Source organism: Mycteria americana, chromosome 4 (assembly GCF_035582795.1).
Source record: "Mycteria americana isolate JAX WOST 10 ecotype Jacksonville Zoo and Gardens chromosome 4, USCA_MyAme_1.0, whole genome shotgun sequence".
Classification (NCBI taxonomy): domain Eukaryota; kingdom Metazoa; phylum Chordata; class Aves; order Ciconiiformes; family Ciconiidae; genus Mycteria; species Mycteria americana.
Genome location: NC_134368.1, coordinates 30,350,886 through 30,374,210, shown reverse-complemented (window position 1 = coordinate 30,374,210; position 23,325 = coordinate 30,350,886). Strand labels below are relative to the sequence as shown.

The window sequence follows — 23,325 nt, the reverse complement described above, 5'->3', positions numbered from 1 at the left end:
CTCAACGCTCAGTTTCAGAAGGCTTCCTGGATCTGTCATGTTGAGTCTGTGTAGTGATTCTCAATAGATTCCTCTTCCAAGTGTCTCTCTTGAAACCCATCTGGTCTGCTTCATCTATAATATAATTTGAAAAGCAAAAAGTTCCACACATGTTCTGGCTGCTGCATGGTGAACCATCTCCTTTTGTTTGATTTCAGTCTAGCTCTTGCTGGCTTCACTGGAGAACGTCTAGCTCTTGAATCAGAAGAGACAGTGAACAGCAAATTCCTCTTCACCCTTTTCATCCCATTCAAGATTTCACAGACCTTTATCGTACCCCCTTTACACCATCTGTCTTAAAGGCTGGAGATGATCCATTCCATTCATTTGTAGTGATAGATGCCACAGAAAATCCCATGAATATGTCAAATGTCTCCTCATAGTAAGCTTCAAAAAATGCACAGAAAAGAAGAGCATAGGGGTGCCTGTGAGATATCTAAATGAAAAGACTGAAGAATCGATCATCTTATAAACTTTATCCTTCTGGAATGAGGAAGCAGATGCGTGGAGAAGGAAGCAAAAGAAACAATGTGATTGTGTAATGAAATATCACATCAGGATGCACATGCACAAGGGTTCTGAAGTAAAATTACAGAGATGGTCTTCATTTTGGTATTTCTGACTTTGAAACTCTAGCATATATGGATTTCCTGGGAGAAAGGGGATAAGGCATTTGGAGGCCATAGCCTATTTTCCTCCTCTCTGTCAGGCACCACCAGGCTGTAATGGCCCTGATTGCCCTCCCAGGGCCTCCCACCACCCTGCCCATGGCCCAGGATCCCATTTCAGCCCCCCAGGACTGTCAGTCCCCAATGCCACAGCAGTGCTGGTCTCCAGCTTCCCACCGCCCTGCCCTGCCTGGCCATGGGCCCTGACTCGTGCCCTAATGTTGGCTTGACCTTGGGTCTGCCCCATCACCACGGAGCTGCCTGGCAATCGCTGGACCTGTCCTTGACCTGTGGAGTGACGTCCCAGCTTGACCTTTGACCTGTCTCATCCTCACTACCTTGCCTGATGATCTGGGCTCTGGTTGAAGCTGGCTGCCCCCCCGCCTGCCCTGCTCCCTGGCTGGGGTGGTGGGACGGAGCCTGGCTGAGAGGCCCCGTTCTGCTGTCCTCCTGGGGATCCCCCATGGCTCCTGGACCCCAAGGAGTCCCCTCCACCCCCTGTTCTGAAACACTTCCCATTAGCACAGGCTGGTGCAGAGGATGTGCGCTCTCGCCTGATGTAGTAGAGACTCTGTGGGTCTATCATTCCCTCGATACACATTGTGGCTGGATTCCCTCACCGTTGATATTTTTTCCCCTAACTTAGCTAGGTAGAAAAAGAAGAACAAAATATTTATCTCTGTTTCGCAGATAGGATCAAATAGAAACAAAATGACATAAAATGCTGGAAGGGAAATAGTGTTGGTAAAATGCACAATTAGACCGTGGAACACATTGCCATGGGCATCAGCAAGTTTAGCAAGATTAAAAAGGAAGGTTGTTACATGGATAACAAGAATATCCAGAGTTTTAACGGCCAAAACTAAGCTAAAAATATTCTGCAAGGAAATTAAAACTTATGCCTCAGAGCTTAAGGAATTGTCTCACTGTTAGAGACTTGCATGAGACTTTACCTAGAGCTACAACTCCTCATCCTAGGACCTACCTACATCTTGGCTTTAGGTGCCAAGCGCTAGTCAATATTGAAGACTCTTGGCCTGAGCCAGTGTAGAAATTTGGGGGGAACTTTGCTATTCGTTTCCCACTAGAAAGCTATAGAAGATACTACCACAATGGGCTGCAGTAAGGAACTCTATGGGTATGCTTAAACTGGAAGGCATGTTAAAAAGAAATTAATATTCTCTAGTTTCAGAAGTTAACAATGAAGATGCACTAAATACCTGATCTAGTTGTCGTGCCTTTAATGATTAGCTGAAAGAAGAAACCTGCTCACGGGCAATTAATCTCATCCTACAATAAACAGATTAGATGATCTGGGCTCTAAAAGTGCTGAATCCTCTCTTTGGAAGGAGTCTAGATGATAATTTAATGTACAGACATTTGTATTAAATGTATGAAGTTAAGTAAGATTAATGTAGTTCCTTTAAATATATATGAGTTAGCTGGAAACTAGTTAACTTCAGTATCACTAGCTATGAAAGTTAGCGTCTCTGTCAAGGTCTATTCACATATTTAGTCTTCCCCTTCCCTTCCTAGTAATCTTTTAGTATTCATATTGCCCAGCTATTCCATGGGACTACAAATCAGAAGGTAACAGTAATTTCAGGTGCACAACCTCTCTTCTTTCTTTTTTCCCCCAAAATCTTAAAAGCCCTTTCCTCTCATCTAATGATAGGCATAAACGGTAGGTTTAAATGGTAGTCTTTGTACCACACTGGGCAAAATTTTTACTGCACATCTTGTAGATCTGCATCTGCAAGATGCATTTCTAACTGTTAAGCAACTGGTGAATTATTCTGGTATGTTCATTATTATCTGGTACCTTAAAAAAACTTTGCAATAAGTTCCCTTGCATAATATTTGGTCCTGATGTCTCTATACAAACTTCTTTTGGTGCTCTTTCAGATACCTTCCTATGCTGCTCTCGTCCAAGCCTTGGCCATGTGTTTACCTGTCTATCCTCTATTGCTCTTTGCTCTCTGATAATGGGATGGCCTAGGTCGTCTTTAATTGTTTGCATCTGATCTGGTTTGTTGCTGCACTCTTTGACAGTCATCATACCCAGCCTTTTTTATATCGTGACATTAAGCCTTCTGGTCATGTGAGCTACTGGAGTCATGCTGAGATCTTGAACCTGTCAACTCTCTGAGGATACCTAAAAATTCAAGAAATTTTGGAGCTCGGATGTCAAAACACAGATTTTTTTGTTTAAACTTTGAGTTAAAGCTTTATTGTTAGTTTACAAGGCATACTATAGCACGGCTTTTAAAACTGAGGACTTAGCAGCTGCCTTACAGGGAAGCAGGTGACAAAACATGGACCTTTGTGAAGTTGGGCAGGACTTTGGTAGAGAATTACGGTATTGATCTACACAACCTTGTGAATGTGACTGGTGTGCCCAATGCCACCAAACATGGCAGAATCAAAAAAACACAGCACGAAGAGGTGCCTGACTGAGTTCTACTCCCCAGCCCCCAGGTAAAATCTCCCCAAAACATGCTCAAAGTGTCTGCCAGCAATCCATAGCCCACCTTGCAAGTTGGCCTGCCAGACAGAGAGCCCATGGCTCCCATGCCTCCTGGTTTCTCTTCTCCTAACCAAGCCTTGTTCAAATACTGTCCCTGTGGTTTTCAGTTATTTTGCTGGTCCCTCCATCCACCTTCAAGACAACAATACTGACTGCAAGAAAGAGTATTTTATGGTAGGTCTGTATTACAGTTCTCTGCTTAGAGTTACTTTCAGTAGTGCAATGGAATTATCACCCCCAAAATTTCTCAAAACTGGGAAAAAGCTCTGGAGAAAGGAAAAGCAGCACATTTGCTGATATGGAAACCAGACAATGAAGAATGACTGTAATTTTTCTCTCATTCACAGGGTTCCCTCCTGAGAGTGAGGAAAGCCCTTGTTTGTCATCTCTGCTCACAGCAAGTGAGGGAAGCAAAATAAACAGAGGAAATGCTCAGTGACTGAATTCACAGAAGCCTCGGAGAAATTACGAAGGGCTGAATAGGGTGAAGAGGGTTTGACAGGCACGAAAAGGAAAAAGAGGAAAGCCTCTCTGTGACCAAGGGACTGGTAGAGATGCTTTTCTTTGACCAGAAAGATTGCCAAGAAGGGGCTTTTTGGACTCAAGAGCTCACCCAAAAGAACAACACTGGCTCCAAAGAGAGAACGGACATGGACCATGAGATGATGAAGCATAAATAGGTGAATAACTGCTGGAAAAGATAGTCTATCAAAGTTGCTGTCCAACTCGTATATTTTTCTTTCTCTCTTTGGTAATTTACACCACACGTGAGCCTGAAATTTCATAAGGCTCAGTCTTTCCCAAAGTGGAGACTTCCTCCTCGAGAGGGGTGGTTTGCCACAAGAACTCTTCACCGCTGTTCCTGCCTTTGCAGTAGAGCAAAATCCACCACTCGGGGAGCTGAGTGCCTTTAATCCAAAACGCAGCAAGATCACTCTGTGATTTCAGTTCACTGAGTCCCCAGGGGCTTACCAAAGGAAAGGCTCACTCAACAAGTGCTCTGATCCCTGCAGCCCAGAGATGGGACTGATGCTATGCCACCCCAGTCCACAGGGGTCCTGAACTTCTAAGAGGAACGAGAGTAAAGATGCAGCAAGTAACACTGAGCTCTTCTGGCAATAGAACCGAAGCCCTGAAACGTCGCCTCTTTTTTGCATTCTCCACGTTTGTGTAACATTGCTGCATGTGAAATTTTAGGGAAATGAAATAATTTCTGGTTCCGACTCGCTGCTTTTTCTGCAAAGTGGATTTTTGTTTTAATCCTGAAGCAAAAACATTCCCCTGGATGGAAAGCTCAGCCCCCTCCTGGCTGTAAAATTTATACAGATGTATAAAAGAAGCTTAATATTTGAAAAGTCCTTTTGCTCTTTAAATACATTCAATCAGGACATACTAGTAGCCCTGGTGGTGGGCACTTTTAGGTATTTATGAAGCACAGAAGGAAAACAAAACCCTCCTTTCAAAATGAAAGCTCCTTCCCCCAGTAATTCTGCAAACCCTGGCACTGTGCAGGGATTGGCATGTCTCTCAAATTGAAATCACACCACCTGCTCTGTTTAACAAGAGTGAAAACATACAGGCCATGAGAAACCAAAACTGTGCAGCAGAAATCCAAATGCATGGTGCTGCCCAGCTTACCAAGCCATGAGAAGCCACACAGAATGATGGGCAGTGCTTTTTCCCAAGGCTTTTGGAAAGCTTTCCCAAAGTTTTTCCCAAAGCTTTCCCAAAGCTTTTGAGAGCATTTGAGCCTTTCCTCAATGCATGTGCTCAACGTGCATTTAAAAAAGAGTTTCCCGAAGGCTACTAAGCACATCCTCATCCTTTGCCACCCAGCCTTTGCAGAGCTCTTTTTCTTTCTCTCACAGCTGCTGTCCAGCCTAGAGCAGTTATAATTCAAGGCAAGCTCAGCTAGTCAGAGCCCAGCCTTCAGGCAGTGACCAACCCTCTTCAGTCCCTCAGAGGCATATCCCTGTCCTCAGAAGCAGTGTCACCTTGTAGTTGCTTTGGTCCCACCGTTCTGCTGACATCTTTATCTGCCGTTGTGGTAGACGAGGGTGGAGGGGAAGAGAGACCATTTTTAGGACTGAGAACTGGCAAACTTCATAAAGCTTGCAAAAAACCTTGTGATCCACACCTCCACCACAGATATTCCACTAACTGAACAATCAACATAAAAGCGGTTAACTCCTGGTCAGTAGTTGTAAGAAGGACACCTTCAGCACAGCTGTAGCCACATGCTTTGGACCACTGAGATGTGTTCTCCTGTCTCTTTGCTGCTGCTGCAGCTCTGGAGTAAAGTCTCAGGAGTGATGTAGCTGCTGCTGGTCAAGTCACATTGTAGCGTAACCACTCTCTGCTAGATGAGCCTTCTTTCTGGAGCTCAGAAATGGCATCTTATGGGGTAAAGCTGTTCTGAGTCCCTCCTTAAGCAACTGTTCGGTTTTATTGTCCTTTCCTCCTGCCACAGCAGCAGCAGGCAAGGTGGGGAAAGCTGTAGCTGTTGGTGCTTGAAAAACAAAGCAAAATTTGCCTGCTTTGCAAAACTGACCACATCAGTGGCAGTGGGTAAGGAGGTCTGCATGGGCACTTGAGTGAACGCTACTACAAACATGTGGGGATGGAGTGGAAGGAGGGTCGTGAGAGCAGGCTGGTGGGACTGGTCCCCATGAAGTGGCCTCATGGAGACTGCGCAGGCATTTATACCAGAGATGCCCTATGCACTAGGGATGCAGCCCTGTGACTCCCAGGGCTCAGCGCAGTGTGATGGGCACGGGAGACGTGGCCACAGCGCCAAAAGCATAATTTGGACGAAATCCCCCAAGTGGAAACAAAGACTCTGTAAGTCATTTCCTCCGAGCTGAACAGAAAGACATCTGTGTTGATCCAGCTATTATGCACTAGTCACAACAAAACAATTTGCTTGCAAGCAGCATAGACCCTGCTTGCTTTCCTCTAGATTGACGCTTAGAAACATGAGAGATGTATCTCAACTGAACTTTACAAGCTCTTTTTCTCTCAATGAGGTTTTGCAGACTGACAGTTCCTGTAGGTAAGGCTGGGCTAAGAGAAGGAGGTAAAGAAGAGAGCCTGGGTGACATCTCACTATAGACCCTGAAGTCCAAAGTTCAGCACACTGATGGGTGCAAAAAGCCACCTTCAGTTATTCTGGCTGTAGATGAGCGTCTGATCTGTGGGATGGCTGGATGCGACCCTTATACAAGTCTGAAGGAAGGCACTGGAACCCTGGGGGCCACCTGGGCATGAGCAGGTCCGTGATGGGCGTTACACAGAAGCAGCCTCAGGGCGCACAGCCCGCTTGGGACAGAGGAGAGCTGTGCCCACCGCTTCCCCGTAGCCCAGCCCGCAGCCCCGCGAGTGCTCGCTCTTCACCGCGGTTCGGAACGAGAAACAGCTGAGCCAAAGTACCGGTCACACGCGTTTTAAAGCCAGCTGGTGGACAGCACCTGGGTGCACCTAGATTTTGGGGGAGAGTTTGCGTCCTGCTCCCAGTTGTGTAATTTGCCTTTTTCTTTCACTTCACCGACACGTTTCCGGGCAGCTCCTGCCGCGGCTGTTCGGTGTGGGCTACCGCCTTGCTTCGGCTCCTCGCCTCCCTGCACCTGCCCCGAGCGCAGAGGGCGCCCGGGACAGCGCTGCGGCGGCGGGGCGGGGAGCGGGCTCCGGCGCAGGGGCCGCCCCCGCCGCTTCCTCCGCCGCCGCCCCGCGGGGAGCCGCGCTCGGCGGGGCGGCGGGAGGAGCAGGCGCCGCGGCCGCCGCCGCCTTCCCGGGCCGGAGCGGGGCAGTGCGCTGCCTCCCTCCCTCCCTCCCGCCTTCCGCCTCCCTCCGCGCCGCCGGCGCCAGGGCTCCTTCCGCGGCGGCGGCCGGGACACCCAGGTAAGGCAGAGCCGGGGCTGGCGAGCAGCGGGGCCGTCCCCGCAAGGAGACCGGGGGGAGTTTATTTCACCGTGCTGCCAGCCCGTGCAGGCTGCCCCGAGCGCGGGTAGCCGAGGCCGCCCTCCGCGGCAGCGCCGGTCTGCGGCGGCTGCCGGTGTGCGGTGGAAGCCTGTCCCGGGCGGGGGGTGGCCCATGGAGCGCACCCCGCAGCAGCCGCTGTTTGCAGTTTAAAGCGTGGAAGTATTCCTTCCTCGACGTCCAAGGGTCACACAGCTTTGTAGGCGGTAGCTATGACAAAAGCTGCATTTTAAACCTTTGCTTAAAATTGCTGTAATTTGTGTAATATAAGGGGTTGTAGCCCAGGCTGCCAGATCCCTTTTAAAGCTAATAGTTGCTGAGTATTTTCTCGTTTATGTGACTTTCTTCTCTGAGTCTTTCCTTACGTCCATGTAACCCCTGTGCTTTACTAAGACTGTTCCACCTCGTCTCAAGGCACAATTAGCCTTGCGTGTGAGTTCAGTCGTCTTAGTAATTCCCCCTGCTTTCTGTCCCGCAGCGTGGTTATCCTTTCTTGGTGGTGAATGCTCTTGCGTAGCGTCCTGCTGCGATACCGCGTACCTGCCGCTCATGCAGTGGGTGACTAGATTTGCACGGTGCTTTTCCACAGGCTTCCTTTCTGCGTCCCTGTAAGTTGGAACCGATAGTTATTTGAACTGTAAACGGAGCTTTTAGTGTAGACATGGCCATGAGCTCTCTGCTTGGAATGACAGATGTGTGCCTTACTGTGAGAATTGCTAATCTGAAATACGTAGTATTGTTTTATGAATCAAATAAGTGAGACTGTAGCTTTTATAGATGGAAAAGCTGACCGTAGTAGAAACGTAGATAAAAAGGTGTCTTGCGAAAATTGCTTCTGGAGCACTTGTTTTCATTTTGGAGTAAATGTTGCTGATGCTTTATCTGACTGTCTCACCTTTGACATAGTGTGGCTGTGGGGCGAAGCATTGCTGTTTAATTTCTCAGAACTCTCCAGTGACTGGAAGATGGGTTGTTACTTACGGCTGCTATATAAACGTTTAGGGTATTTTGGGCCATCAGAAAGCACCACCCATACAAATAGGCTCTTAGTTACACTTGAGGGAGTACTCAGAGTGATTTTGCACATGCTCCTCTTTCCTTTCAGCACACCAGCTGTGCTGCTTGGATCATGCCACCTGTGCAGAAGAGGCCCTTTAGGTGTCCTGGTCTTGTTTCACGGGTGCTGCTCTTGTAGCTGGGGAGTGAGCCCCCAGACAGGGTGCTACTCCTAGCCTTTTGATGGTTATGATTGTAAGGGGACTACAGCAGGAAAGAGCCCCTTTGCTATCAGACTCTCCTCTCGTAGTCTTTGTATTTCTCTAGGTTTTATTTTACATGTTTTATTTGTTGAGAAATTACATCTTATGGTGAAATAATCACATTTGCCTCTGCGTTAGTCCTCAATGAAAGGGTACTTTACATGTTCTGCTGAATTTCTAAATGAGTATTATGAGTGTTTTGAACCAAATTATTTCTATGTGAGCTTGCCTGCTGAAACCACTGAAAACAGAGCAATGTGGTTATATTTGGCACCTGGTTACTCCCTCCTCTTTTTTTTTTTAATGAGATAATCTCACAGGTGTGAAAATCAAAAACAAAGATTTGGAGTTCACATAGTTAAAACATACTGCCAGTTAGACCTCTGTTGTGAAATGGCTCTAGTTCTCAGCTGCCAGACCTGATTTTATTAGCCCTTCAAAATTTATAAGTGTACCACCTTTTTCTTTTTTTTTTTTTTTGGATGTTAATGTAGAATTTTAAAAATCTTTTAAAACCATTGGTTGTGAGGCAACTAGAACTATGTCCTAACTTAAGTTACATTTTAATTCTTAGCTGTGGGCTCAGTATTGTAGATTTGGTATTGCATTGTATCCAGTAACCTGGATGACTGCCTACAATGGCTAAAAAGGGAGAAAAATAAAATAGAGCTGATAAAACTGTATCAGCTCCATGTTGTTTCATCTTACCCTGAAACAACATTGTATTCAGAAATGCTGTGATAGTGTGGTATCCTGTAATTAAAGTTAAAATAACTGGGAAGTGGTTACTTTCACAGAATTGCTTGGAAGTATCAAGAAAAGTCTTCCCCTTCCACCAGATGTAGGTGCAAACTGCTGTAGATCTAATTCCCTCTGTGTTGTGTTAGCTTATAGACTCTGCATACACAAGATAACATGCACAATGGTGTATGTTTCATACAAATATTTGTATCTCAAATATGCAAAACATTTTCTGTGTGTTAGACAATAGAAGTCTGTGCTTCCTGCTGTCAATGCAAAGATCATGGAAAAAATGTCTTCAGCCTCTGTTAACCCTTGACCTCTAAGATGTTTTTCTATTTCTGCTTGTTTTGACTTTTTTCAGTAACCTATTACCTTTTCACTGCTGAACTTGAAACTGTACTTTAAAAAAAGGCAAGTTTGTGTATGCCAAACAATCATGTCTATGCCAAAGACTGTTGTAGCAGTCTACAATGGCTCTCCTGCAGAAATAGGATAAGAAAATACCAGTACAAAAATCAAAAGGTTTGGAAAGCAGTACTTGGGCAAAGTGGAGTCAAGGTTGGCTTGGAGAAGAAGGCCTGAGGTGGTGGGGTTTTTATATTTCAAAGACAACACATGCTTCTGAAGGACATCTATCATATATTTTTGGATTTGTGCTACAGATATTTTTATTATGTACATGCATCTATTTGTATGGAATTACCAATACATTAGCTAAAAAGCAACAGCCATGGTCAGTCAGTTGTTGCACTGTGGAAATTACAGAGTGATGATGCTCATTAAACGACCTGCTGATACCTGTAGCTTCCTCCGTTATGCAAAATGAAAGGGAATGACTCTTACACTGATTGCAGCCTGACAGACCTCCTTCTCACTGCAGAGGGATCAGCCCAATTTACCCTAATTCTCCTGGCTGAGGCCTCATGCTAGCACTAGGCATTAGATACGCCACTGATACAATAGGGCACGAGTCTCCAGAAACTAGTGAAATTGCACCTGCGTTTTAACAAATGGTCAACTGGGTCTCAAGAAATTTATTTTTGTTAATAGAGGGTATAACTTCTAAAGGCAAATCCCCTGTTTGCTCTGCTGGCCCTCAGGCAGAGGAGCACTCTGCTCCCCTGCTTCTGATCTGGTTTTCTAAGTGTATTTCCTAAAGGAAAAAGCATTAGGAAAGGAAGCGGTGTGTAGGTGAGGGAAGCCAGCATTTAGGTGGATACATATGCCCTTTGTCTGGCATGGCAGAAGAGGAACTGGGGAGCAGAGGCTTGTGATTGACCACTGCCGCATGGCCATTACAGCTCCGGCAGTTCTCAGTCATCCCCTGCCCCAGCTCAGCCGCATGGGCAGTGATTCAGAGTCAGGGAAAATACTATGTGAGGTAAAACTTTGAAAACCGGATAGACTTCTTTGTACACATGGGGAGATAAGTCTCATTGTAGGAGATGCTTAGCGGGGAGGGGAGCAGGTTTTTACAATTTCCTAGATGTGGAGGTGGGATGGAGTAAGGAGAGGTCTGTTCCTTGCAAGCACCGTGAAGTGGCTGCTGTCTTCAAATGGGATCATGAAATCTCTGAAAGACTAGCAGGAGCCTCCTGGGACTAGGTCTGCCCATCATGGGCAGGGTTTACCTTTCTTAGGAAGAATGGCATCACCTAGGAGAAGTCTTTGGTTTTGACAATACCCAAACATTTAGGAGGAAAATGACCTTGCATCTTGGTTGGATGACTCTGTCCTGTACGCTGGGCAGTTCAGTGAAGCTTTTGTCTAGCTTGGTGTGGTCCAGCCTTGGTACTGTGGGCAGGAGAGATAGTTTTCGGGAGCTTGCCACAGAGACTAGTTGCTCTGGGAAAGCTGGAGTCTGACCATCGGCTGATGTATGAGAGCTGTTCCCCATCCGCCGGGGCAGCCACGGGACTCTGCTCTTGGTGATGGGAAGGAGAAGTGTTTGGCCATGTTTGCAGTTGCAGCCCCTCTTCCGAGGCAAAGCAGGAGGCTGGCAACTGGGCTGCTTCGTTTCAGTTCTTAAGGTGAAAATCCTAAGCAAGATTAAACAAACACAGGAAAAAGGAAAAAAAAAATGCAGTGTGCTGGGGTATGTGGGACCTCGGTGAATGCTTTCTTGGCACTCCTGCTTTTCCTCATTCATGTTTCCCTTATCAGCGGATGTATGAATGGGTACCACTTTGCCACACGTAGGGCATAACTTCATGTATGCTCAAGTAGGTCACAGCTGAGTTTCCTGTCGGGGGGGGGGTTTGCTCAGCCCTGTGCCTATGACGAGCTGTGATCTGATTAAATTGTAAGAACGCTTTAGATCTAGGCTTTGTTTCCACTTGAACATGGGTCAGAAAAACGTGGCTTTGGGTGGTACAGGAAGCAGGGTTCTTCCTTCTGAACCAGGGTCTGGGCAGGACACCAGGACCCTGCCCCTCTGGAGGGTGCACTGTCCCCTGTCACATTAGGCTGGGACCAATTCCCTGACCGTTTATGCTTATTAAACAAAACTTCCACACCCCGGATAGCCACATAACTTGCCATCAGACCCAGATTATAACCGCCCTTCAGTTTTAGCTGAATGTAGTATCCCTTGTAACTCTGTCCTAGGCAGCCCTGGGCAAAAATCACTTTGTCAGGTTCTCTGTACTAGCCTACAGGGTAGGCGAGATAACCACAATACATCAAATTGTTAATGCATTCAGTGTTGCTGCTTGTCTGGTGAATTACAGGATGTCCAATATCACAAGCTTGAGCTCTGTATCCTGGCAGAAAGAGTAATTGTGGGTGTGTTTTCCCTGCCTCCCCCTCCCCAATTATGAGCATCTCTTCCCAGCTGAAGTTGCAAACTGCGGCCATTCCCAGTGCCATGGTGGGAGGAGGAGAGAGGGTTGTGTGACCCAATTTGAGGGATGTGCTCTTAATGTGCAAAGTGAGTTGAGCTGAATGGCGGTTTTAATAACATGCGTGAAACTGAAGTCCTTTGGTATTCCTTGTTGCTTAGGCTGCACTGTATGTGACGAAGAAATTCTTCAAGGTCACAGCCGAGATTTTCAGTCCTGTATGTGGAGACTTTATAAGGAAGTGGCTGAAACGCAAGTAAAAGTTTAACAATTTAACAGAAGTCTACAAATAATTTTAGGGTAGAACTCTGTGGGATCTGCCTCAATAACTTCAGGAAAATAGGTCATACTCTTCCAACTGTCTCTCCAGAAAGTACCCAGCAGCGTGGATTCTACGTGAAAAGGTCTTTGTCAGTTTTTTAATTTTTAATCCCTGTCATAACATATATGTGGTTTAAGGACAGAGCAACACTGAAACTGAAAGACTTTGTTAGCTGATTAAAGAAAATGAAAGCTGCTGTAAGTACAGTCCTTCACGTAGTATGCGAGCTAGACATGCACAAAACATGAGAACGTGAAATTTGGTCTGGTAGCATTACTTCTACAACTTTGAGTGCAATCAAATGGTAATTTCTTGCACCAAGAGTCGTGTTGTCCCATCTCAGTGAAGCGAGGGAGTGATATGATGGGAGGGAATTTTGATTTTCATTTATGTGAAATTTTCCTTGTAACTTATCCAACGTAACAGGGTAAGAGAGTCTGGAATCGGAAGATAAGAATGCTGACCTTGCCAACGCCACTGCTTTGGTATGCGTAGCCCTGAATTGCCAGATGTGGGAACAGTAGTACGAGATCTCAGCCGAAATGTAAATGGTCACTCATTTCGGGTTCAATCTCTTGTTTTGTAGCGGAGGGGACATATCCTAGTGAAAACGATGCAGGGGAAACTTGACAAACAGGAACTTGCAGTATTTCCTGTCCCCCACTTGCTGCCTTGGGTTTTTCCTCATGCACAAAAGGCAGTTCTGACCTGTAACTTTAGACCTATCAGCGCTGTCTGTATGAGAGATGTTTGGGGCTAGTCGGTCACTCGGTGCAAAAAAGCAACAGTTATCAAGCGGCCTTATAATACTACCTCAAAATGAAGACTTCGAGGGGAAATACACCCATTAGTCAATGTGGATGCCAGCACATGAGTTGTGGCCAGTAGTTCATCATCTGAGTCAACTTCACAGCTTTTTCTTCAGCTGAAATTCCCGTTTATTATTGAAGTATTTAGTACTGTGTAGCTTCCACGTAGTCTAGCGGGTGCTTGTTTCTGTCTCTATTTAAAACCAGTTATTAATATAAGTGTGTATTTTTCTTATTAATGGCTCTATTAATGAATGTATTTAAACAGTGCAGTTTCCGGTATATTTGGTTTGAATTAAACAGTCATTATAATGGGGAAAAAAAACCCCCATGTTATATAAATTTTTAGTATATATTGCTACTATCTTACCACATAGCATATCGTTACCTGGGCTATATCTTTTGCATGCCTAATTTTGTTAAAAGCATAATACTGGTGTACAGATGTTGGAATTGCTCCTGATGGAGGGTACAGGGCATGCAGGAGCTTTACTTAATCTCTTGCTCACAAACCTGTTTAACTCTTGCCTCAGATAACCTAACTAGTCAGTGAAACTTCAATATTGAACTTCAGTATTACAGCTTGCTGCTAAGGTGTTCTTCATAGACCATCTGAAAAGCAACTAAAAGGCTAACTAAAAAGAGGATATGATTTTTATTAAGCTTAATTCGCTTTTGAGAGAGGGAATGGTTAGTTTTGTGCCTACAATGGGGCTGTTAACAGCTGTTCCTATGGAGTAGACATAAACTTGGCTCACATCTACCCTACATGAATGACCTAGATGTTTGATAAAAGATATAAAGAAGATTGTGATTTTAGCAATATGGAGAGTGGACTGTGGTCTTCAACGACCCAGGAAAAAGTAACAGCACATCCCTGGAGCTGGTTCAGGGCCATCTCATCTGGTTCTGTTAAACTGGTGTTAATATAAAAGAACACAATACAGCCGCCATCACTTCTGTCTAACCTAGTGCTTATCCAGAGGTAGGTTCCTCTTCTGCAAGCCGCATGCCTAAGAGTTCCCCCAAATTCCCTGAAAGCCAACTACTTTTTTGCAAATTTTCCCTGACCTCGAGACTTCCTTGCCATGCTTCCCAGCCATATGTTTACTTTATGATTATGTGGTCCTTATCTGGGAGGTAGCCAATTTATTACAGGTGGGTCTGGACTGGTTTTCCCACAAGCCATCCCTTTGCACTGAGGCTCAAGGATGCGTGTATAGCTGTCATTCAGTAGATACTGAAGTACTCAGCTGGCTTTTATGTTGCAGGTGTTACAAGTTTTTATCCATTTTGGGACATAATATGGTTTCTATATAGCTGCAAAGGGGGGCAAAAAAAAGAGAATATCTTGAGGAGCACTGCAGAAGTGATAAAAGGATTCATACCTGAGTTCTGATGAGACATTTCCATCCGACTAAAGAAGATCTGATGACTGAAATGATAGAAGTAATCTTAGAAGACAAACAATAAGGAGCTACAGCCTGCTATCAATTTGGGAAATGGTAGTTTCCCTGAAGAAGTAAAAAGTGCCTTTACATTTCCTGTGAATAAAATATAAGTGCAAAAAGCGGGTGACAGGTTCCTAGGTAAACAGCTTGCTTCCTTAGCAATAAACAGGAAATATATAGTTGATCTTTGCAGGGTGTCTTAAAATGAAATGCTGTTTTGATTCAATTCAACTTTGAGGAACTTCTCCAAATAAACTCATTTCACTAATTGTACTGCTGGCTGGCACATTGCGAGGGTGAATTGCTACCTTTTTGAGTACTGTCAGATCATTATACCTGATGGACTGCATAGTCTAAGCTTCTGTAACTAAAGGCTGGCTTTTGAAGATGGATTTCAAAACCTGTGTATCCATATCACTGGATTTCCTGCAGGCATTGAGGAAATTGTAGGTGCTCCGCTGTGCTTCCACATATGCAAGGCGTATCAGGTCATTTAAGGGTAGCCTGGGACAGAGAGTGGTTGAGGTGAAGTCATAATTGATGCCTGCTTCTACTTCATGTGGGATGTACCTACAGACCACTTCTACATACCTCTTGTGAGACGTGGGAAATATATTTTTAATTCGTAAAGCCTTTATCAAACTTAAAACCAATCCAGTTCATGGCATTCTTTGAAAATTGTATGTCAACCCAGGAATGAGTGACTCGAGATACTCATCCTTGGGTAGTCTGTGTTTTTTTCCATGGAGTTCAGGTGAGAGAAGCTAGCAACAAGCTGGCTAGGATCACGAGCAGGTGCAGCAGAACCTGCACCCAAATGAGTAATTCCAGAGTAGTGTTTAGTAGTGCAAGTGCAGGGTAGTGGTGGTACTGCTTTTCTGCCATCAGGAGCCAAGCCAGGATTTCTCTGGCTTCAGCTGTGCCATATAGATGTACCAGTGGCACTTCGCCATGGCAGTCCTTTGGTGCAGAGAACAACCAGCCTCCTTAGGAGTATTTCAGGTTTGCTTATTGCTGGCAAAGTATGTTCAAGCCTGAAAAGCTTTCCTTCAGCCACTGATTGAGTTTTCTTGATAGCTTTTAAGATGATCACAGGTAATGATCTAGAAGGCTGGGTCTTGCTTTTATGCTTTGAAATATTACTGTAGGAAATTCGTTCTAGCTTCAGAACGAATGGGCTTGGGACCAGAGAAGAGGTGGTGCTATATGGTTAGTAGGTGGCTTATTTCTACCATTCTCCACTTTGAGGTATGTCAGCCCAATGGTACAAAACAAGACTGTGATCACGTTCAAGTTAGTGCAGAGTTAAGTTCATTGTATTGGTATCAGTTACTTGGCATGTATGCTGGCAGAGCAGAAAGAGTTAACTCTAGTAGTTGGAGAACAAGTAGTTCTCTAATCTCAGTAGTTGGAGAACAAGTAGTTGTTTAGGGGAAAAAGTTCATCTTGGAGTGTTTGGAAAGAGAAGTAACTGAGGAAGTATTAGTCATTCCTTGTGCATAAAGCAAGTCATAATTTGTATGTATTACAGTACTTTAGTTAGACCATGTCAAAAGAGTGTCTTGAATACTGAAATAAGCTTATTTTTGGTGTAATACATCACATGCTCACCTGAGATTGTATAACATTTGGAAAGACAAATTTAAATTGTGAAGAAAGTGAATTAAACGGACTCCTTTACTGTAATTAAAAAGGATAGTCTCAGGCACTGTTGACCTCTTCCCCCCCCCCCCCCCCCCCCCCCCTTCTCTTCCCCATAGATTTGATTTGCTTTTCTTAGATTTGCAGTTTTGTGTACAATAGCAATTGACCTCCTACTTAATGGTGAGCTTCAGGATTCCTAAACAGAATTAGGTTCAACCTCTGATTTAACAGACATTTATTTTTCCAGCCCTCTAAATCTCCGCTTTCTGGAGAAGTAGGAAAAGCTTTTGCACAAGCATCGCCCATTTCCTTTGCCAATCTCATCTTTGCCTGTTTCTTTAAGTGGGTGTTACTGTTTCTCTTCCCTTCTTATCAGCAGGGGATTTTAGGAAGGGGGCTGAGGCAGCAGCTCTGCTTTACCAAATGTCCCCCTGGTGCTGCAGGGCCAGCGAGGGACTGGTGGAGTAGCCTCGGTCTATGTAGAAGTGAAGTAAATAGACTTCTGCTCCTCCAAACCAATGCCATGCTGGTTTGGAGGTGGTTCTTCCATTTTCCTCTCTAACCTTACTTTGAAAATACTTGCCAGAGCAAAGAGGACTGTTTCCTTTCAAGGTACATACACGTGTAAGAAGGACCAGTATGCCATATACCTCCTCCCAGCTCAGACCCTGACCTTCCCTTTCTGTTCATGCTTTATTTTCTACATCTTCTCTGTCAGCTGAGGGCCAGTTATATTTGTGCAAGTAAACCAAACTAATATTCTTCAGACCTTCCCATTGCACAAGTGAAGAAGTGCATTTTCTCTGCACTTCATACGTGGTATTTAGAAATAAAAATAAACCTGAGCAACAAAGTTCAGACCTGGGAAAAACTGCTGTCTCCCTTCTAAGGGTTAATATCAAATATCAGTGCATAAAAATATTAGTCGGGCTTGGATTTGGTCCTTATCTGAACAGTATGGATTAGGCGTCACGGAAATGGGAACAAGTGCTATACCAGACAGTGTGTATAGTTAGCGACAGCATCCTCAGTCAGCTGTTTAAATTCATCACTGTGATAGCACTGCTTCCCTCATTCAAAAATCAGAAATCTACCCTCAAAAGAAAGTCTTTAAAAGAAAGTTAAAATTGCCTTCTCTAACTTTAATCTTCCTTTGTTTGAATCAAATGTGTAATAATTAAAATATAGCTAACTTTCTCACTTGTGGTTTTGCTGGCTGTTGCAGGAGGTTTTGTCAGAAGGCCTAGCTGGGATAAGTTTATCTTGTTGTAAAAGTTTGGTCTGCCTGTGCGCTAAGGCCACCAAATGTATCAAGCTCTTGCCTGGAAGCTGTATGAATGCAGTAAACCCTACTGACAGATGGGATATTTTAGTTTATCAGACTGCATATGGCTTCTGGTGGGTGCAAAACCACAGGTTCTCGGTAGAAGAGGTCAGTTCTGGCTCTTGAGATTGGGTTTCTTCTGCAGGAGGCACAGTTCGATTGTGGTAGGCTGCCTCAAAAGCTTTTCGTAGTCTACAGCAAAAATAAGGTGGTAACTTTGGATGCTGGAGTGGAATTTAACACTAGTAGCTAGTGCTAGTAACATTATTATGGAAATAATAGCAAACATTAACTGCTCTATATGGGTTGAGCAGAGGGTGATGCAAAGCCACATTTTGTATGTGGTTACAGAACTATCTAATATTCTCAAGTCTAAAAAAACTAGACAGGCAGAGTATTTGAGATTCTCTTACTGTTAAAGGTTTTCTGTATATGTTTTTGTGTACATTTTTAATTACCTTTCCCATGAATATGATGAATTACAACTAGCCTCTATATACGTGTATAGATATAAGGACCTATTTCCCCAACAACGTAAGCTATCGGCTTTTCATGTCATATTATTATTAGTCTGTGTGAGAAAAAGGGGGTGGATGATGAAGGTAGGTGTGAAGCTTTAATCTATATAGATAATGGTGAAGAACAACAAAGACTTCTCACAAGCATTGGAAGAGCGGTGGAAACACAGGCTTCGAGATGTTACAGCCATACCAATGTCACTTTGCAGGCAATAAATACAGTAGGGGAACAAGTTCGTGTTCAGAAAGATTTGAACTCTTGGGCAGTGGGTTTTGCTTATCTTTAGTACGGAAATAAAGCTGACTTTCTAGTCTTCGATGAAGTCACAAGATGAACTCAATACCTTTTGACTAACAAAACAAACACGGGAAGTTGGGGATGGCATACAATGCAAGAGCGCAATACCAATACTATTTCTTGAGGCAGTGACACATCCAAAAGCTTTTTATCTTTGGAAAGGACAGGTAGCTGAGCATGCAGAAGGTCAGTAGGCTGAGAAAACATTTGTATTTTGCCATTTTAACTGATGTTTCAAAGTCTTTTTTGCGCCTTGCTTTCCTGTGTCCCAAAGTAAGTTTCAGCTTTATTTTCTTCCAGCAAAGAACATTGCAAATGCTAAAGATCTGAATAAACTGAAGGCAAAATAGTTGGTGCAAGTTTATAGCTATTGCAGAGCTTGTGTGTGGAAGAAATAAGAAAAGCTACAAATACTCAGCTCTAGAGGAATGAATAAAAAATACAAGAAGTTGTTGAGGTAGTGAAAATCGATCAGTCTGTCCTTTGTATGGTATGCCATAGTGTTGCTAACTCATAGTTAGCAGTAATTTATTTAAATAAAAAAATGCCCATGTCAACCTACTTTCTACATCATGCATGGTAATAATGTAATTTTTGTTTCATAAAGAGATTCCTTTCCTAAATAATTTATTTGTGAGGGAATTGAAGAAGGTGCACTATAAAGCTGTGAAAGGATAACTTAGTCATTGGTGTGTACTGCTTACAGGAGGTCACAATAAAGAGCAATAGCTGAATTTACAAATGATTTGGAGAAATCTACATGTCATTTTCCTAAATCTGAACTCATCATTGTAAGGGGAAAGAAGCACTTTTGCTGCTCTTAACATTTTTTCCCGAGCTGTTCTGTGCACCTTGGCTCTACTTTTCCTTTGTGATGGTTGATGAGTTGATGGTCCAGTCCAGTTTGGTGTGATGAACAACCTCCATGCCAGGCTCCCTGTCTAAGAGGGACTGTCACTTTTTCAGCATGGTTTTCTTCACTTACCCCAGCTACCTAAGTTATAATGCTAAAAGGAAACAAATGTTTGTATTTTGTAAAATGTAGTGAGCCTGTTTCCAAGGAATTTTGGAAAACCTGTGATGGTTGCAATGAAATACTCCTGTGTGTGTACAGGAGTAGCTTTCAGTTGAACAAAGGGTGTATTGGAACATCCCATGGTTACCTCAATCTCCAGGCAGAGTTCTCACTGAGTTACCCCTTAGCCCGTTTACTTTTTAACCTAAAAAAATTAGTGCAGGCAAATACGAATTTTATTTTCACAAGGTCTGATTATATATAAATTAGCCAGTTATTCTTTGGTGACTTTCAAACAGAGACTGGGGTTTTGCAAACCTTTGGGTATAACTTTGAAATCTGTTTGAAAGTGCCCCCGCAAAATTACATTTGTCAGTTTTAAAAAAAAAAAAAAAAAAAAAAAAGCTTGCATACGATAGAAGTGGTTTCTGAGAGTCTGCTGTTTAAAAAAAAAAAAAGAAAGAAAAGAAAATCCAAGTGTATTTTACTTCTCCTTTTTCTGGCATATGATACATTTCAGATATGATTACGGTATTTTTTCCTCTCAATTCCAATTTTAAAATTATGACAGGTTATGCTAAAGTATATTTTTCTGTATTTGTATTTCTGTGAAATTTACCATTTGAACAGGGATTAATAACAGTTGTCTTATGCAGTTGTCTTTATTTTTCTGAGTGTGAATCTACAACCTTGGATGTGGGGCAAAAAGACTTTTCTACCATTTGAAGCACAAGAGCAGATTTTGCAATCCTTGCTTACACTGGGTAGTAATTATTCAAATAAGCCTGTGCTGGATACTCATGTAAGTAACTATTCACATGTGAATCCGTTTGTAGTTTCATGATAAAGCCACGACAGCTTCAGCAGAAAAAACAGGGTAAGGAGTTCTCCTTTTCTTCTTCCTTCTGCACTGTTTTTGCTCTCTACCCAGAGCTGCAGCCCACTGCAGCCATTTGCAGGGACACGTTATGAACTTGATCAGCAAATTGATCCGAATTAATTAAAAAAAAATATATTCTGGAAGAGTTACGGATTTGAGGCAGAATTACGAGGTACCACCTGTGTACTTAAAGTTGACATTTTGATTTAAAAAGAAACCCAGACAAACCTGAATTAGTTAATAGTGCATAATTTAATGTACTGCACTAGGTGATATGTTTTCAATGTTAAATACACAGATCTGCAGTTGCTACCAGTTTGGATTGATGTGCCCAAAATCTGAAAAAGAGCAGTTGTGCAGGATGCATGAAACCCAAGCCAGAAAGCTGAAGATGCTGATTTCTTAGAGGGATTCTCTATCTTGAATGGCAGCCCATCAGCTTAGCATTAAGACTTTGCATGGGAGAACCCAAGTTCCTAGGTAAATGTTACCATCGCTAAGGAGAGGTGAAACTCAGAAAACAGTTTCATATTGGCTGAAAACAAAATCACAGGCAAATGTTTTGTGTTGGCGTTCGTTTTGTGACTGCTGTGATAAGTGTGTTTTTTAGAATGCCTCTTATGTTCTGAACCACTCCACGAGTCTGTGTGCTACAAAGCTTTGTGCCATAAAACGTGACCATTACTTAGGACGTTTGGGTCGGCGGAGCTCTGGTCAGATTGGGATGCGCTTCTTCTTTTCTACTCACTAGAACTTCCACGGGGACTTTAATCCATTTATTCAACAGTTTGAATGTTACATGTGCTTACAGACCAGCTTACGGTGACTAATTGTTTCAATAACCACAGTCCAGGAGCTGGGAGTGGGAACCAGGAGGTACCTGGGTAGCGTTGCAGCTGCTGGGGTTACCTCATGGCTTAGTGCCTCAGTTTTCCCCAGTGAAAACCAGGAAAGGTGGCATGCATAAGAAGCTCTGTCTAAAAGTAAAAACTTACTTTGTACATCTTGACCAATATTGAATTAACAGATAGTTGTTGGCGTTTGATTTGAGGAAAACGTGTGGTGACTTTGTGGCTGTACAGGCAAACATTTGTATAATGTGAAGATGGATCAGTGCAAGTTGATGCAGACTTTTTTGTACTTAAAATTGAGAATGTTTCCTCACCCTAAAAAAGCTGAGAACCTGCAACTCTTCCTCATTTCAGTCATAATTCTGAGTACTCAGCATCTCTGCAAATTAGTTCCTATTTGTTATCATGTAACTAAGGTTGGCAGGGAACAGGGCAAGTCCTTGGCAGGAGATACTGTGAAAAGTTTAGATGGGTGGCAGTCTGAACCTCCCACAGCTGTTGGGAACAAGATAACAATGTGTCACGCAAACAGCTTCGTGTCCTGAGGATGCTCTGGGAACGATGGAATATTTGGGGGGAAAAGTGCAGAAAAGTTCTAAAACTGTACTGAAGAAAAAGTAGTGATGTATGGGTTTTCTAAGAGGTAAGGGGATTTCTGAACGAAGTATTGCAATTTTGGAACGGAACATTCAGAATAATAGGTGAGGGTTCAGTTGTCCTGAGCCTTATTTATGGAAACAGAAATGTGGCTAGAGCTATTGGCTTGGAAAAAACCCCAAACAAAACAGGTTTCTGTGACCAAATGCAGATTCAAAGGCTGATCTTCTGACCCGGGAAACTGGTTGTAAACTGCAGAGGTCTCCATAGCAGTGATAATTCAGTGTAGCAACCAGGTGCAGACATTGACCAATTGTATTATTGATGCTTTTATTTTTTTTATGTGCTGATTTTGTCAAAAGGAGTGTTGTTTTGTTTCTTGCATGATGTTAATGTGACCAAAGAGGGCTGGTAGGGAAATAAAATATTTTAGCATTATCAGTATTGAGATTTGAAATCATAGTTAATTTTGGATCTTTTTTGTGCTCTCTAGTGTAGCACTGGGGACCTCTGAGATCACAATTTCTGAGATGGATAATAATTATGTTTTTCTTAAGTGCCAGCAGAGGATTTGTACTATAGAGAACAGAAGGATTGTTTTGAATGGGAGAGGCTGTGATGGGAACCCTTACAGTTTCGTGTGCATTAAGCTGGTCTGAAAGTTAATGCTGACTTTAATTCCTTGAACAATGTTTTAATTTTCAGTTCATGGTAGTATCCTTCCTTCTGCAATTACCTTTAAGATTGCCAGTTTATTTTTAGAAGGGCAATAAACCAAAATTGGGCAGCTTCAGTAATTAAAGAATGCACTCAGGACAATTACTAAGTAAAACAAGATCTATCTTCTTCCAGGGAATGCAGTGTGACAGATGACCAACAAAATGTATGCATGTGCATGCATCAGAAGAGGAAAAACAAAAAGAGATTAATAATAATAACCATTTCCAATCATATTATAGTCTTTTACTTATGCATCCTAACCTGGTCTTATTTTGTAGTTCCATGTAAACCACAGACTAATTTTTTTAGCATATGCAGAGGTATACCTTGAAAAGAAAAGGATATTTTAAAGCAGTGAACAACTACATCCAGCTGTGTGAAATGGCAGGAGTGTGGGATATAAGAGCTTAGTTGGCCAAAACAGGGAGTGGAACGTGGTATCGGGACTAGACTGGAAGGCAAAGGGTGTCATTTCATGTACTGTCACAACAAACAATGACATGTTTGGGCTCAAAGCAAAAGAAGAGGCACTAAAGTGAATTTGTTTGCATCTAATTTTATTTAAACTTTACTTTTGTTAGGTAATGGTGCAAGGAGGGCTGTGGCTTTTCAAGCTTCTCTGCACAGTGCTGTGAAATGCGCTATTTTGTCCATGCTGAAGTTATGTTGCCACAGAGAAAAACGTACATGCATTTCCCCAGTGAATTTTGAAATGCTCTTAAGTAGTAAATAGGTGCATAAATTAAGCCCTGTGAGGTGAAAAAAGCTTGTGCTTTTTTTTTTTAATAGGTTAGAGGGTAATTTCCCACTGGTACGGAGATCTGCAGTGCTTACCTAGGGCTTG

The 23,325-nt window shown here is 43.2% G+C and overlaps 1 protein-coding gene across 1 annotated transcript in view; it reads left to right on the top strand.

Moving 5' to 3' along the window:
- Positions 1-6,987: 6,987 nt before the first annotated feature.
- The window catches only part of TEC (tec protein tyrosine kinase), a 52,860-nt gene continuing 36,522 nt past the window's right edge, over positions 6,988-23,325 (top strand). The window contains exon 1 of the mRNA XM_075500028.1: positions 6,988-7,131. The gene's annotated coding sequence lies outside the window, so the exon portion shown is untranslated. The remainder of the gene's footprint in view (positions 7,132-23,325) is intronic.